At 42.8% G+C, this 16,613-nt stretch overlaps 1 protein-coding gene across 3 annotated transcripts in view; it reads left to right on the plus strand.

Annotated features, from left to right (window-relative positions):
- The window catches only part of PH4alphaEFB (prolyl 4-hydroxylase subunit alpha-1), an 83,303-nt gene that overhangs the window by 17,612 nt on the left and 49,078 nt on the right, over nucleotides 1-16,613 (plus strand). For 2 of the 3 annotated variants that reach the window (XM_076692188.1, XM_034335425.2), the window contains one exon: nucleotides 9,246-9,289. The exons of the other annotated variant lie outside the window; for it this stretch is intronic. The gene's annotated coding sequence lies outside the window, so the exon portion shown is untranslated. The remainder of the gene's footprint in view (nucleotides 1-9,245; nucleotides 9,290-16,613) is intronic. 3 annotated transcript variants of the gene reach the window in all.

A 16,613-nucleotide genomic window follows, 5' to 3' on the forward strand; every position in this document is an offset into this window, starting at 1 on the left:
CATTTTTCGTTGCGTATGGAATGTAAAAGGTGTTCAGAGTTTTAAAGAATAAGGAAAAATTTCAGGGGATAGAGTTGAAATAATACATAGGCAAAGTTGCTAGAGAAACACACGTCAGGCTGTCTGTTAAAAGATGCAACATCCGTTCGTATGGTGTTCTTCGGCTAGTACCGCTCCAGGTTTTCGAACGATTTCGAACGCATTAATCGTCGATTATTAACAATATCGAGGCGGTACAAGTAGAGCGTAATAACACGCTACCATAATGACGTAATCACGATACAGACGACTAACGGAGAATATGTCACTCGCATTATTCGCGATTAATTTACACGTCGCGTATTGCGATTTACATGGTTACACACAGTTTACATGTCTCGCCGTTTCGCGAATCACCTGCGAACCATGTAATTGCAATATTGCTGTAATATGTACCTATATGTAATGTAGAACGTGGTAATACGAATATGATGGAATATGATACACCGGGTTAGATGTGTTATTCTTGTAATAGTAATCATGCCACATTGACATAATAATTTATAACGAACTAATTTCATATTCCACGATACTTGAATTTTCGATAAAGGATTCTATTTATTACTCGAAAATTTTCACTCGGTTTTAATATATTCTAAAACCATTGTTCATGAGCGTGATCGTTCCTAGCACTCTGTTTCATCGAACGCCTCTTGGCAACCGTGGATTATTAATTAAATTCTTAGGATCGTTGTCCCTTTGCTCTGATTTCCGGGCCAATTACGAAATCCCCGGATTTGCTGCCGATTCGAGCCACCTACGTATCAGCCGAGAGATCCGAGGAAATAGATAATCGCGGAAATCGGAGGGAAAATTGCGGATAATTTACCGGGTTCTGGCGGAAACGGAACTTTGTTCAACGTTTCTTGCTCTCCTATCCGATTCGAATGCGTTGGATAAGAGAGCTATTTTTAATTGCAGACCTTTGTACGTATAATATTCGATGTCTACTTAAAGTATTAACGAGTAGCTACTTTTCTGATAGCATCTACAACAGCAGGCAATAAGAGCTGCTAACTAAACCGATAAACTTTCAACCTGAAGGGTTTCCAAACCCTTTTTTACATGTCATCCCCTTTCAGAATTAAATTCAATTCCTCGTCCCCCTTTTTTTTCTACTTTACCAACCCTCGTCTAAATCGATTAAGCCTTCGTCGGGGTTGCAAGTAGACAGATCTAGCAAACCCCTATTCTAGATTAAACATTTCCACAAGCTCGAAACGTTTCTATTTGCAAATGTAAATCTCAATTATCCCTTTCCCTATCCCTAAAATTACCATTGCAATCAATTTTTTAGCATAATACTGAAATTTGCTATTTCAAAAGGACCGGACGGGTGTATTTGACGTAGCAATTGGTCAAAGACTAAGTGACGAAGGAAACAAGCGAATTGAAGGGCAGCGAATCGATTGCGTGGGGTCGCAGACCGGTCTGGCATGGCGTCGCGCAATTTGATCGTGTCTCATTAAAGTTCGAAGGACGACGCTCGGACGTCGCGTCGCGTCGCGTCGCGTCGCGTCGCGTCCCGACGCGTTGCTTCACAGAGCATCCGTGCGGAAGACGGTCGGTCCGAGAACGAGCAATCTGTTGAAACTTGCCAAGTCTAGATATACAGGTCAGACCTGGTCCGTACGGTCCGCGAGACCAACAAACATAGATGGTAGCTTCCGGTCGCCGCATCATCCGCGAACAAGCTTGTTTCGTTTCTAGTTTGTCCGGTGATTCTCGTGACTCGTACCTTTTCGGGAAACGAGACACAGAGACTTTGCTCTGACGAGTCTCGTGATTCTGGCCTCGTTCTTTTTCATGCTATCCAACCTGGATACATTGGTCCGTTGGGTTGCAATATCACGGACCAGCGAGCCTGCCAACTTTCTCTCTCTCTCTCTCTCTCTCTCTCTCTCTCTCTCTCTTTTTTTAATTTTCATTCTTTTTTTCGAAGAAGAAGAAGAAGAAGAAGAATAATTTTCTGTCATAGAAGTGTTTTTTTAGGGATCTGTGTAATCTATGACTATGATTACATAAAAACAAAACTACCTCGAAAACAGTAGTGAATTATGATTACAAGATAAGGTGTAGATTATACGATCTTACTATCAGGATCCGTGTAAACTGTGGAATGGTATTACTCGAACAAGAAATTATTACAAGAGCGGGAGAATTGGTAATTAATGCAGGGAACGGGGACGATAAATCGCGAGACGAGGAAAAATTTCTTGCGACAGGAAATCGACTATCGATTCGGCATAAATTACAGAGAGGAAAACAAGCTCGGTTGGTCGCCAGTTTTTCGTTGACTGTGCGTGAACAAACAGAGATAAACGGATGATTTTCTGCGAGGAAAACTGGCCGGATATTTATTAGAGCGTAATGCCGCGGTGCGTGGTCCATGGCGATTATAATCCCGCTGAAAATGCCAAATTACTGGTCCGGTCCTCGACCGATAATACAACCGAGGCTCGACATTTCTTTTCTTTTGAAAGACTAAGCTAATGAAAATCGTCATTGATAGCTGTTATCAGTGAAGGGTTAAGGTGTGACAGTCGGACAAAATTGTGGCCAGGTGGGTCGATGAGTAATCGTGGGACGTTGGCTGGCTGGTATATCGGCGCATAAAGTATAGGAACGACAGAAATATATCTCGGTCGTTGCTCGTCGACTGTACCCTCCGGTTTCCAGGAACAGTGTTTTGCAACCGACTGCGCCAGACTACATTCACTTTCGAGGGTTATCAGCGGCTCCCTTGGGAGAGGGTCGCTTTGTCCGACGACTGCCATATTTCAAGGGAACCCCGTTGAAAAGCTTCGTGTACCAACGCGTCAACTACGTGTACTGCGTTGGTCTTACTACCGGCCATCCTTGGCCACCGTGTGCCCTTGACAAATGTCCGCATCTCCTTTTTTCAAACACTTTATACACCCCTTCGCCCCGATTCGATTTTACTTTCCTAAACCTTCTTTCAACCATCGGTATTTTTCATGCGAATCGATACAGGTTCCTCGATATTTCGGTAGCATTCTTTATTTGCTCTCGTTGATGTTGAACTATGTATTTAAGGATAGGGTCTTTTTAATAAAGAAATCTGTATCAAGAAGAATTCCTAGAATTCATGGCGTTTCGTGGGAAGACGGTGCTGAAAAATTGATCACCCGTCAGTGCATTTATCCCAGAAAGCGTGCATACGATACTTTCGTGGCTGTTGTATATCTTTTTTCGACTAACACGTGTCGGAGAAGAGAAGAAAGAAAAGAAGGAGGGAGTGAAAAAACGAGACGATTCGTTGCAAGATTTACGACGTTCGATGCAGGATAAAGAGAAAGAGAAAGAGAAGCAGTAGGGTTGGATGGTTGGAAAATCCGTCGGTGACGTGAAGCAGCTGGTCCGTTTTCATGGGGTTCCAAATCGTGTAGCGGGTGAATTTTTAAAAGGGTCAACGAGAAACGATAGGGTCCACTCTCTCGTTTGCAGGCTTGCGATGAAATTGTCCAGGATCGATGTTCATGGGGAAGAAAGGTCTAGATTAAGGTCTAGATGGGGATCTGGGAAACTTGAAGAATCTGAAACATTTTCTTCTGGGTATCGTAGAATGGCGATGCTGGTCACTGAATGCTCGCGTGTTTTAAAGCGATTCCTTCTATCGTGGGCGAAAAGTAGGTTGAAATGTTTAGGAGCTGGAAGAGAAGAAATCGTTAGACGGTCATGGAGATCGTAAATTGTAGGAGAAAATGTTCGTTATTATTTTAATTTCTCAAGCAATCCGAGTATGTAGACCGTCTCTGTAAAATGTAAGAACTATTAGAAGGAATAAGAAACGATTGGAAAGAAAAAGAAAAGGCATATGAGAGGGAGGGAGCTTAAGCATAGAAGCTGCCTGTAATCCTAGTCCCTTGGTGGTGCTGGAAGGATCGTACAGTCTCGCGGTAATCCTGGACTAGAATCAAGCCCTGAACCGTTCTTCGTCACACGGCCGAGCAATCCTAGAGTCCGCGCGAAGGACCTTTACTCCTGCTGCCGCGCAGTCCTCGTAAATCCATTCTCAAAGCCGATCTCGATGCTCCAGTCCTCGCCCTTATCCCTTCCTTTTTCCTGCGGCACAAATTTATCCCTGTTTCTGTTTACTGGACGCTTCGAAATTGCCAAAATAATGAATCTCTTCTTAAAATAAAGATGGCCACGCGATTAAATTAGAAACGTTTTAAGATTATACTAATTCTGCTCCGTTGATAAAAGATAACGTTCGGTTTATCTGCAAAATTGAGGCACATTTGATGCTGGTAGGAAGGATCGTTAAATTGTTGAAGGTAGGTCGTACGTGTCTCCGATAAGGAAGAAGGAGCCTTTGATATAGGGGAGATCCCGAGCGAATCCATGCATCGAAAGATTTCTTTTGCTCCCTCGAAAGAGACGGATATTCCTAATTCTCTCCCCATGTTCTGCTCGTATATGGCGTTATTAGACGGAATAACGTTCTTGCTGCCAATTTTTCTACTTCCTCACGTTCCTTACGTATCCTATATTACTTTGACGCTGTTCATGGAATATTCATGGAATCATGTGGTAGGAAAAAATTGTAGATCCGTAGTTGCAGTTGCGGATCAGTGTAAACGGTAGCATTTATGATTTGACGCTTCTTCTCTCCGGATACAGTTAAAATTACCTCAATCTGTCTGTTAGTTAAAAATAAAACTGTTTTTACGTAGATCCAATTATATCAAGACGTAAGTGGTAGTTTTCAGGCCATTTTTTGTCGATTTCTCGATCTCTCGATCTGACGTGACTGGCAAGTGAAGAAATGATTGCTTTATGCGATGAACGAGCACTGCGATACGTTCGGAAAGCGGATTACGATAACATGATTTCTCTGACCCTCCCTTCCCTTTGCGCTCCGTCCGTTTCGTGAAATATCACGATTCTTCGAGTGGAAAGAGGACGAAGCGATACACATTGACCAACGGCAAGAAAAGCATCGAAAGATATGGGTGACCCGAAACGACAGTCGTTGAATTGGCAAGTATGACCAGCTAGTGGAACCTTTGGAACCAGGGAAGAATTGAACATTACAGAGTAGCCTTGTCATCGCGAATTTAACTCGATTATATCGTCATCGTGTCGAAGAAAGTTCGCGAATAAATCGAACCGAATGCCCATCTTCCTGGGGCGTGATTCGAATCGTTACACTGTAACAGTTAGAAACAGCATCTGGCCTGGTCCGAGGAAAAAGAATCGGATAACATTTCCACGTGATAAATTCATCCAATCGAGCGTCCTACGCGCAACTTCCTCTTTCGGTTTCCCCTCTCTTTTTCCAGCTTCCGCCTCGCCTCCAGTTTTGCTATTTCGTCAATCTTCTTTGCTTCGTTCCTACATATGTACCACCGAGCGTTATGGAAATAGTAGAAAGATTCGAGCATAAGAGTGAGAATGTCGAGATAATTAAAGTCGTGCAAAGAAGCGTGCTTGTCGCTGGTAGGGGAGAGAAAGGAAAAAAGAGTTTTTCATGAAACGCAGATTGCAGATCCCGGCTTTCCGTTTATATTCGCAAACAGATTCGCAAGTAGATTCGCAGGACAGGATTTATCGCGGTGGGCATGGCCGAGAAGCAAAGTATCCGGAAAATATCGTGTGTTATTCCTGTGACGCGCGGTTCGATAATCCAGCAGTGTACCGGAGGAAAAAAAGCAAAAACACGAAATGATCTATCGCACGGTCGACATTCTTCGCCAGACTGGACTCCATTAAAAAGTTGCCGGGAGGAGAATCCAGGTCCAGCGGTGGAGGAGCATTTTGCTGGCTGGACTTCCGATCGTAAAAGGACTGATTCGTATTCCAGCCGTGTCGGGAAACTTTGCGATAATTCGATGTCTCGACGACTGCAAGAGCAGCAACAGCAGCTTCTAGCCCCCAACCAGCGTCATCATGGTCGGACCAAAGCGGCCTACGTGACTTTTTCGCTTCCCCTCTTAATTCCTTCCAATCGTTTTTCCACCCTTTTTCTGCAATTCTAGCCGTCTCTATCCAAGAATCTATTTTTTAATGCCAACAATTAGTTTTATTTCATTCGTAACGCTAGCCACCTGCCTTTCCAGAATTATTTACCTTTAATTACTCTTCGATTTACCCGACGACGTATCGATACTTTTTCTTTTACTTTTTCGATACAGGCAGTTGTTCATTTATCATCATGCTCTTCTGTTTTTCTGTTTTTCTGTTTTTCTATTTTTCTTCGGTTAAATCGCTCTAGCTGTGTTGTTTCCTCGATCCCCGGCTTCATATTTCAATTCTTGTTCCTCCATTTTCTTCTCGGATTCATCATGCCGGCAGAAACGATTGCAATTTGTCCGCACGATATCGTGTTCTAAATTCCGTATTCTATCATGCCGCGATCCTTCCTGTAATTCTTTCCATCTTCTCTCCACTCTTTATCCTTGTTACTTCATTTATATTTATGAAATTCAAATTCTTTCGTGATCGATCAATCTGCCTTATCTCGATGTGTTTCGTTGCTGGTTCGATATGAAAACATTTTCATTTAGGTGAAGGAAAATTTGAATTAACAAAAGAAGAATCCAGTCGGAAATCGTTTTTCTACATTCACAATTTTCAGGGACGTTTAACACCGTTTCCTTTTTCTTTCCTATTTTTCCTCGTTAGGTTTCCCGCTCATTTCTACTCGCAGTACAACAGCTTCTTTTTCGTTCGTTCCGGTTTCTCTAAACTCTAAACTGTTCGGTCTCGTTTCTCGCGCGTAATTTTCAAGTGGAATTTCTTGGTGCTCCGCGTGCCGGAACGAAGAGGGCAGTTTTTTTCCTAAAGCTTACCGCGCGAAAGGTTAAACCGACTGCTATCTAGCCGAGCTGAAATTATCGGGTAGAAATTGAATTCGCGCCTCGTTTAATTTCAACCATTTTCTGTTCGCAACGTCAAACGCTTCTTGTTTCTCGAGAAATACGAATTTAACGTTATCAGAGTAGGTGCAGAAAGTAGAAAGAGATAGTAATTTCTCCGAAAAACATTGTAGAATTGAATTTCAAGTTTACAACTTTGCCTTTAAATTTCTAAATTTCGTGTGTCGCCGACCTTTCGCCGACGTATTCTTGGTATCTACTGTATAGGGGCACATTTCTTGAGGAGTACTTTGAGACAGAGAGGAACTTAATATGTACATTTAACCGGATAATCGCGACGAAAAATAGGTGAACACCTGAATCGAAATTCGTTAGGCTGTAATTCGATTAATCGGAGTATCGATTCGTTCAACTGGCTGAATCGAATTTCATGGCGAAACGTTCTTCATCGATAATAAATAAAGGCGCTTGATTTGTTCTCTAGAACAGGACGAATTTCCGTTGAATCGAAGTTCTGTCGTAATTGTGCGTAATGCGATTATGGAAGAATCGTGTCGGATGGAGTTCCGATAAAATTCAACGCGAATAATTTTTTCTCTTTGCCCGCGACAAAGTTCGATCATTAATCAAGTTTTTCCGCTTGATCGGGTCTTTGAACGAGCTCTGTCGATTCGTTAACGAATCGGGTCGCTGGATTTCTCCGATGTAATGTGATTTTATTGGATAAATTTTTCAACGGAGTATGTATCTCGAACCGTAATAGTTTAGTAAAGAAACCGATTGTTTCTCCGGTTACATGACGGGAATATCGATATTTGTTGGAATCCAGTGAAGATGCAACGAAGGAAAATGAAATTTCACAGCTCAACTTCTGCTCGAAGCTTAAACATTGATTTACCGGTTATTTTGTGTTGCTTGATTTAATATTAAACTTTATAAATATTTCTCAGCCGGTCAGGAAATGGCTGGTTTAATATCGAATTTGCGGTGGTAACTGATTTCACCGATTTATCTCGTTGCATTTTTCATCCCGCGTATCTATTGTATTTATTTTTAAGTTAAAAATAAATTGGAAGAGCAGGAAGAAACGTTTGGTTAACTTTTCTCGCGTGAGTGAAAGTCAGGTGACAAAGTTGAACGCTTTGTTCAGTGTATAGGCATTGAAAGGATAGTTTGGTTGGACGGCCAGGTAAACGATCTCTTCTCGATGTCTCGACATTCCGCGTAAAGATTCATGAAACTTTGTTATTTCAAAAGTTTTAATGCTTGTTCTTTCTTTCGTTCTTTCGTTCTTTCGAACGACACTTTCTCTGTTCGCGGGGGTGTTGCTAGACAAGAGATAGTAGACACAGTAGTGGATCGTATCTTTTCCGAGTTTCCGAGGCAAGCCGCGAATATCTAGCGAACTTCCGACAGCGCAGAAACTCATTTTCCGCATCGACGGCCGCCGAAATTGTCGTGATTTGCCTGCTGGAAAACGGCCCGTAAAAATCTATGGCTCGGCTATTTTCTCTACGTTCGACAAAGCCTCTTTCTCTCTTTCGGTCCATCCGAAAAATCTTTTACAATGGTGCAACGCGATCCCTTGTTGTTCTTAAAAATGTTTCTATACGCGTGTTTCTTTTCCAGTGTGTAGTATAAAAAACATTATCGATAATAATTTATTAATTACGCTATAGGTATCTGCTAAACGGATCTGATAGAAAGGTGACGAAGAAAGGGGTAACTGAAGAACAATTGATAAAAAAAAAGGGTAAGAGGGGTAGGTAGAAGATAGCCGAAGAAATGGGGAAGAATGGGATAATAAATTGGCCGTACGAAACGTGCCAGTTCAGCGTTTTATAAGTTTCCGATGGGGAATAGAGAAGAAGCCCTTCAAGGGCCGTTTATGAGAAGGATCTTGTCTCTGATACGATCTGTTTCATAGGAGAAACGTAATTTTTAAGTAATATTTCTTTCTATTTTTTTTCTCTTCTCGCGAAGATGTGTCGTCGCGGTCAGCTCGATATTTTTCAAGAGGCAATATTAAATCGTGGAGACAAGGTCTGGATACAAAAACGAAATGAAATGTTTCCTTGAAAAGTATTTTCTTTCTTCGTCACATATTAAGTAACGTTATTGTCTACATTATGTGTATAGTTTCACTGACACAGTTCTATCCTTATCCGATTTATTTCCCCGTTAACTGTGCGTTTGCCGAAAGATAAAGCTATCGGAATTCTATTACTTATCGTTAGAAATACTTTAACGCGCTGGCTGGAATTATTCCTCGTGTGTTTGCCCCATCGAGATAATTCATTAAAATAATAATTTTGCTTGATTCAGAGTTGAAAATAAAATTTTATTTCCGTTCGTTTGCAGAACTCCGTTATTCAACCTCGTTGCTTTTGTTCGCTTCAATTTTGGTGAGTACGAATTTTCCTACATACCTTTCTTTTGTTATCGAGATTCGTATCGCGTTGAGTTGCATTGCGTTCTGATGCGTTTTGCGCTGCGTTCAAATGAATTTCGTTTATTTTTCATGTATATAAAATAGAAACTCATGGCCATATACTAATCGCGAAACCGTCGAATAAATGCTTATAAATGGAAATAGTCTCTCGCCGCTTTTGTTGATTGAAATAAATGACTGAAAATTGCTGGACCATTCGCATTCCATATAGAAATGTCTGATATTTCAGTGTCCCATAAAGAGATTAAACTGGAACAATCTATTTTCGATGAAAGTAAACGGGACAGGTTTCGCGTATTATCGGCGGAAACGACAGCGCAGCGAACTGTTTCGATCTTTGTTTCGCGTCGATAACAAGAAAAGCATCGTTCGAACGTGACAGAAATCGATCGGTTCCTCGGTTGCTCGCTTCTCTTTCGAGACCGTTGCTCTCCCGTCCCCTCGAGCAGAAATTCTCCGGAAATGACTGTTCCTCGTGTATGTTCCGGCAGTCAGTCGACGAGATTTATCGCGAATTTTCGTGCCTCGATCTAGAGAACCGGTCCAAGCTTTCGCATGCACCTCGATGCACTTTCGTGCATTGCCACGCGCATTCGATGCACTCGTACGATAAAGGCTAACCTCGTCTCGTCTCGCCTCGCCTCGCCAATAATTTATACGCTCTTTCGGTTGTAATCCTTCATTCTTTTGTTACAAACTCCGAAACTTGCTGCAATACGCGTGCATGTTGGATGAACGAAAGAAAAAGAAAGGAATTTTTCAAAATCATGCCAACACGTTTTTTTTTTTCTTTTTCTTTGGGGCTGATAAGAAATCCGAAATTTCTTGGACCTCTGGGACCTCAAAGACTCGAATGATTTATCGTCGATGCACGCGTGGACGAGGATAGATTTATGCGAAGCAATAAAATCAACCTTGATCCATGGGCCACATAATGCAGGTGATGCGTTTTAAACACTGTCGTCATACATACACTGCTCCATGAATACTACGTGTCACGCGTGATGTACGAGCTATTCTTATCGTGGAAATCATTTTCAAACTGTTCATAACCGGTCCATCATTCTACACGGTTTATTAGACAGGACCAAACTCGTATCAAGTAATTTTCCCAAAATTGAAGTAGATCCATTTCCAATTATTAGTCTCTTCGTATGTGTAGAAGAGATAATAGTTTCGGGTGTATGAACGCGAACCTTGAATCGTTGCATAGAAGGTTACGCGGGGGTTGCACCGCGTTAAACTTTCTCTCCCCATGCTTTTTATTATTTATTAGCGAAAAAGAAGCGAGACGAGGGTGAAATCTCGTCGAAAATATCCACGGATTGAAGGGTAGTGTAGTAAAAGGGGAAGGGTGCACTCCCCTTTCCCTGTTTTTTTCTCTCTCGGTAACCACTCTGTCTCCTTACCCCTCTGCGTCATCCCTTATACAGCGTTGTATTGTGCGTGTCCCATTGTGTCAAGTCCACGAGGGTAGCTTCCCTTTTCCTCCCTCTTTTTTTTCTGCAGCATAACCACCTTACACTTTCTCCAGCCAGATATACGTGTGTAGGTAGTCTCTTCTTTTTCTTTTCTTCGGTATCCCTTCTTCCGGTTTCCCTGCGCGACTCTTTCGTGGGCGTATTTGTTTAACAGAAAACAATTGCGGGAATGTTTTTTTGTATAAGGCTAATATTTATTTGCATGGAAAAATTTTCATTCAAGCATAAAGAAGTTTTGAAAAAAAAAAAGTATAAACAAGTATGTAAATAAGTTTTTCTCAGTATGTTTGTTCGCGTTCTTTCCTCGCGCGTACCCTTCTGGTTTATTCTAGTCGACTATATTTTTCATTCGTCGAATATTTTTACGCAATTTCATTTCTCTTTACTGAACTACCACCATGTTTCTTTCATCTTCCGTTTCTTTTTCACGATCTTTTGTTCTGTTTTCCACGGTCGTTCTCCCTGCACGGATTTCGCTGCTTCCTTTTGCATCTTTCTCTCCTCATATATTACTTTATAACCTAGCCACCCTTCTCATTTCTATTTCGCTTTCCTCTTCTTTCCCTATCTTCTGCTTGTTTCTGCCCATTTTTCACTCCGCGGGGTTTCTTTACCAACTTCCCCAACGCTTCCGTTCTCTTTCTCTCTCTCTTTTTCATTCCTTCACATCTTCTTACCACTTCATCCCCTTTCTCTATTTTCGCATGCCAGCCTCGCATGTCATAGTTCATTCCTTTTTTTTAACCTTTTAATTCGCGTTTGTATGTTAACTTTCCTCTTAACATCGTCGTTTCACGTTTCCTCATAACTCAACCAGTTGCCTACTAAATCATACTTCTTTTTTCCTACCTTGTTATCTACAACGTGTTACCTCGTCCGTTTCTTTTTATAATTTTTTTTTCACGTTACCACAATTTACATTCAACCCTAGATATACCTTTGTTACCTTACGTTTTATCGTACATTTCTATTATTTCTTTTTTCTGCCACATTTCTCACCGTTTACCTTGAAAATTTCTGTCTCTAAAATACTAAAAATGATATTTTTCCAAATATCAATCTGTCAGAACTCGTGAAAGAAAAAAATGATAATAATATTAAGGGCGCGGAGGTGTGGGTGGTTGTCGGGCAACAACGCAGAATGTAACTCGCTGCGAAAGCGGCATCGCAGAAACAAAAGATTCAATTTTACAAACACGCTCCGCGTGTTCCGCTGCCTTCGCTCGCAATGGGGGTAGTTTTGCCATACTAACGAGCCACCCCTTTAACTTAGGCGAACACGAAACAGCTCCCGCCACACTCCCCCTTTTTTCGGTGGTAACAGGCGTCTCCTCCCTCCTTGAGGGGCGAAGAAGGGACTCGGAGGTGTTGTTTCAAAGAGCAATGGGGTGGGTGGCAGAGGAAGGAGGAAGGAGTATGTGGCATAGCAAACGGTTTTGGTTAAATTGTAAGGAGGTGCAAGGAAACGAAGATGAAGAGAGGAGAGAGACGAGGAATGAAAATTGATGAGAAAGAAGGAAATTGGTGGTGTAAGAGAAACAGAACAGTGTACAAGATAGAACCTTTTTGTTGTTATACTATTTTGTGCAATCGAGCCGCTACTCTATGCACCGTATTCGGCAATAGAAGGGACTGAAAGCGAGGGGCGAAGGGACTTGGCCACCAAATCGAAATTGCGTTTCTATCGAACGACTTAACGAGCCCTGAAGTCGAACAGCTTTATTCTTCGCTGAAGAAGAATGGATCGAATTTCCAAGAACTTGATTGTGCTTTACTTTGTCGAGTAAGCTCGACAGCAATTTATTTTCCGACGAGATGGTTGGGTTTTCGGGGTCATCGTTGTATGCTTAGAATTGTGTCAGCGATTGTTCAAAGTGATTTCGCAGCGATAAAACAGAAGGTAGAAGTAGAACAAATCATCTAGTCCTGAAATTTCACAAAACCGCGCGTTTAACATCTAATTTCACGACACGCTCGCAAACCACCACGAATTTTAATTACTACCAACTATGTATACCGCGTCTGCTGGTTTCGTCTTGTATAATACGTCCACCCTCCTGCGCGACACGTGCTCGTGAAAAAAAGCAGGGGGGTGAAAGGGCGGCCTGGACAAAGGGATTCGCGTCCGCAACGAGGACTGTTATATCGAAACGTCTCCCACGAAGAAAGAAGGGTGTCAACACCGAAATTTATTTACCAAGCTATATTATTTCGTACACTGGGGACACAAAATCCGATATGAAACGCGAAAAGTTTTCCTTCTTTTTTCCGAAACTCTAATTCGCGTATTGATCGATATCAATTGGTCTGCTCCGTTGTCTAGAAGGAGGTCGATCAATCAGAAGAAACCATTAAAGAAGCTAAACATCCATCGACTGTCTCGGAGGATATTAAATTGATGAACGAGCCGGAAACTTAATTTATCGTACAACTTAGGATCGGTGAGTTTCAGGAAAATTGACGGCCATCGAACGGCATTGGTAATTGCTCGCCGCCGCGCCGCGTCGCGTCGCTTTTTTTGCGATCGAGCTTGTATCGCTGCAGGATTTTCGCGAGTCATCGGCGGATCATCCATCTTGCGAGAGAAATGGAATCGGACAGTTTCGCGAACTTCCTTCCGAGGGAAACGTCGTTGTTCTTCGTGCGACCGGAAGCTCGCTCTTTCAACTCGAGAAGCGATTATCCTTTGGTTTGTAATGCAGATATTCGAATGGCGCGATTGTTATATCGACAAATAGGTTGGTTGCCGTGGAATGGTAATCGAATCTTGGACTGTTTGGCCAGTCGCGTTCGATTCGAATTTATTCGCAGTCAATTCGAGCAAGGAAAGTGCTTTCCCGCTTCATCAGCGCGATAACCTCCAGCTCCGATTCAGCATTTTGTTCGTTACAATGTAAGAAAACAGGAACGAGGTAAACTGCCGTTATACGATCTGATGTTGGAAAACGGGGAGATATCTTAAATCGAGGGATGCTTGCTTTTATCCGATTCTCCGATTCGAAAATTAAGCTTCGTAAGTGCGGTTTGCTCTGCGAAACGGTCTGCCGGATATGGGGAGTGGAGACGATATCGTTCGCATAAATGGCGACCATGTTCGATAGAAAACCATGTCCTTTCCCGTTTCCCTTTCCTTTTTATTGTAATAAGCGCTACTATGAAAATGTTGATTGTCTTATTTACGTCCTCCATTAGACCGTCGCGTCGCGTGCTGGAAAGCAGCACTTGCGATCATGTCGCAAACGAATAACGCCCTTTCTTTTTCTCTTTCTCTTTCTCTTCTTTTTTTCTTCTGCCCGTTAACCTCCGTCTCGTTTGTGAGTCGCGGTAGCAACACCTTTTGTCTTAGCCCGTCCTTCCATCATTTTAATCTTTATCTCTTTCCGGTCCCGTGCTCCTCGCTTTTTTCATTCCCCTTTTGCTTCATCCCTTTCCCTCCAGCCTGCCATCTGTTGACCTTCCTGCTTTCGTCTACCGACTACCGCTATATTTTCTTCTGCTCCAGGCTAGAACTTACCCTCGTCTCGCCACGATCGTTCTGATGGTTTCGATCAGCGACAAATTTTTTCTCGTTTACTGATTATCGAGGGAAAAAATGGTTGGCTCGGTTCCTTTTACATCGGCGCGGCGCGGTACGGTGAAATATCGTTGCAATAACGAAACTGCCAAGGAAACGGCTGGAAGAAACGTAGGAGAATCGGAGGCTGAAACGCGGTGCAGCCAGGGTAGCCGTTCGAGAAGAGACGGTTCTCGAAATTGCACGTAACCGTGGTGGAAAAAATTTGCCTCTATTTTCCACGGTAATCGTGGCCCGGTGTTTCCAGCAGCGAAACGGTGCTCTGCTCGTTCTTGCAAATGGAAATCGTGGCGATTAAGGTGGTCGATAACGGCGAAACGATACCAAGTGGAAGAAAGTTAAGGAAGATATTCGTTCGGCAATTGTGCTGGCCGAAAGAGGAGCAGTTTCTTACCGGGTTCATCAGTAATGTTCCAGAGTACTACTAGTAGACTGTAGGAAAACTTTTATTAGAACGTTACCTTAAACGATTCATAGTGAAAAAAGAAAAAACCACTAGTCGTCTGCTCGTTGTTGAATTCCGATTCCGTCGTTCGTCACCTTCGACGGCAAACAAAAGCTGTACACTTGATTGAACGGAAAACCGAGGCGAGGCGAGGCGAGGCGAGGCGACGCGACGGTGAGCATGTTTGCGAAGAAAGGGAAATGCAAAGAGAGAGGAGGGAAAGCGGTCGGTTCGCGGCTGTTCAGAGGCTAACGTTCAAAATGGAAGGAGGAGAAAACGGAGAATAGCCCGGAGGCTGGCTTTTCCCGTAGGAAACGCGGCGAGCACCGAGAGCGAATCCGAATAAGCGTGAAACCTCGAGGAAAATCGGGAAACAACCTTGCCGTTTGCAAGACGATGGAAAGTTGCCGCGTCCCCTGTGGTTTCGTTCGACTGGGCGGTAATGCACTTGGAGCAACGCGTATTGCTTTATATTACCGACGATTCGCACCAGCATCGGAGACATCCGGCTACCGTATGAATTATTCCTGGATACGCCGACCACCCCACCGAGGTGGATCCGCCCGCGAAAGATTGCGTTTAAAATGCCACGGGTTTCTTCCTTACATCCCTTTTATCTTTTGCGTATTCAGTATTTGTAATTCTGTGCCCAGGAATTTTGGTTTGCTTTTGAAATTTTCATGGATTCTATGATAATTTGCAATGCGTTAACCACCGGTGAATCTATTTTGTCGCAAGTTCCCTGCAACAAACTGGTGCTGAGAGCTGCACGTGGATTCTCATGTGCCAACGGAAACCTGAAACTACGTTGTATTAAATATTAGATATGTATGCCGTTCCTGCGGTACACAGGTAGATTAGTATGTCTCGGTGTATTGGTGGACTTACTACATGTTGAATCTATACAACGGTAGCCCTACTGAACTATGAACCGACACATTATTGTGCCCGTTATCATCCACTGCTTCTATACACCCAGTGGTTTTATTGAACCGTCGACCCATAGATTATTACACCCATTACAGAGTGCCAACGTGTAGAGGCAATAGTCGTTGTTCGAGTGTATTCCCATGGGTCATTATCCTACTTCGAAACGCATAAAATTTATCGTGTCTTTCATTCAAAATTTCTCATTGAAAATAGTTGCTCGTGCCAAGTTGATGGTCTTAATTTCTAATAATAAGAAAGTTGCTCGGTAAGAAAGTTAAGAAGGAAGGGAAAAGAAGAGATGGTGCAGCATGGTGCAACGAAGAGATAAGAAGAAAAGCAAGTGCAGTTTGGTAGTACACGTAAAGCACAGGTTGGATCGATAGACACGAGCTACCGGAAGATACTAATCTCCGTGCTCCGTGCTCCCCAGGTTTTTCTCTGGGTGCGAGCAATGCTCGCCCAGCAGCCTAGCGAATCGTGAATGATCTTACGAGGTGACTCGTTGCACGTTGCACTCCCTTCAGATAACGTCGCTCTTCACAAACCCTTCGTCGCGTCGCGTCGGACGTTACGCTTTTTTTTGCTGCACCCGTTTCTCCACCCAACATCTCCACCTCTTTTCTCTTTTCCCTTTTCCCCTTTTTTTTACTTTTACTAATTTATATTCTTTCTCGCTACTTGCTTTAAAGAAATTGAACAGTTACCGAATTGAGAATGTTTCGATTGCTTCAGTTTTTTTCACGTTTCGAGGCAGGATAGAGGAAAACGCGGTACAGGCGTAAGCTTCTGGTTAAACTGGTGGATTTACAAACAAAACGTCGTCCCTTTTATGCGTCTTATAGCGAAC

This window comes from Osmia lignaria, chromosome 14, assembly GCF_051020975.1.
Source record: "Osmia lignaria lignaria isolate PbOS001 chromosome 14, iyOsmLign1, whole genome shotgun sequence".
In the NCBI taxonomy this organism is placed as follows: Eukaryota; Metazoa; Arthropoda; class Insecta; order Hymenoptera; family Megachilidae; genus Osmia; species Osmia lignaria.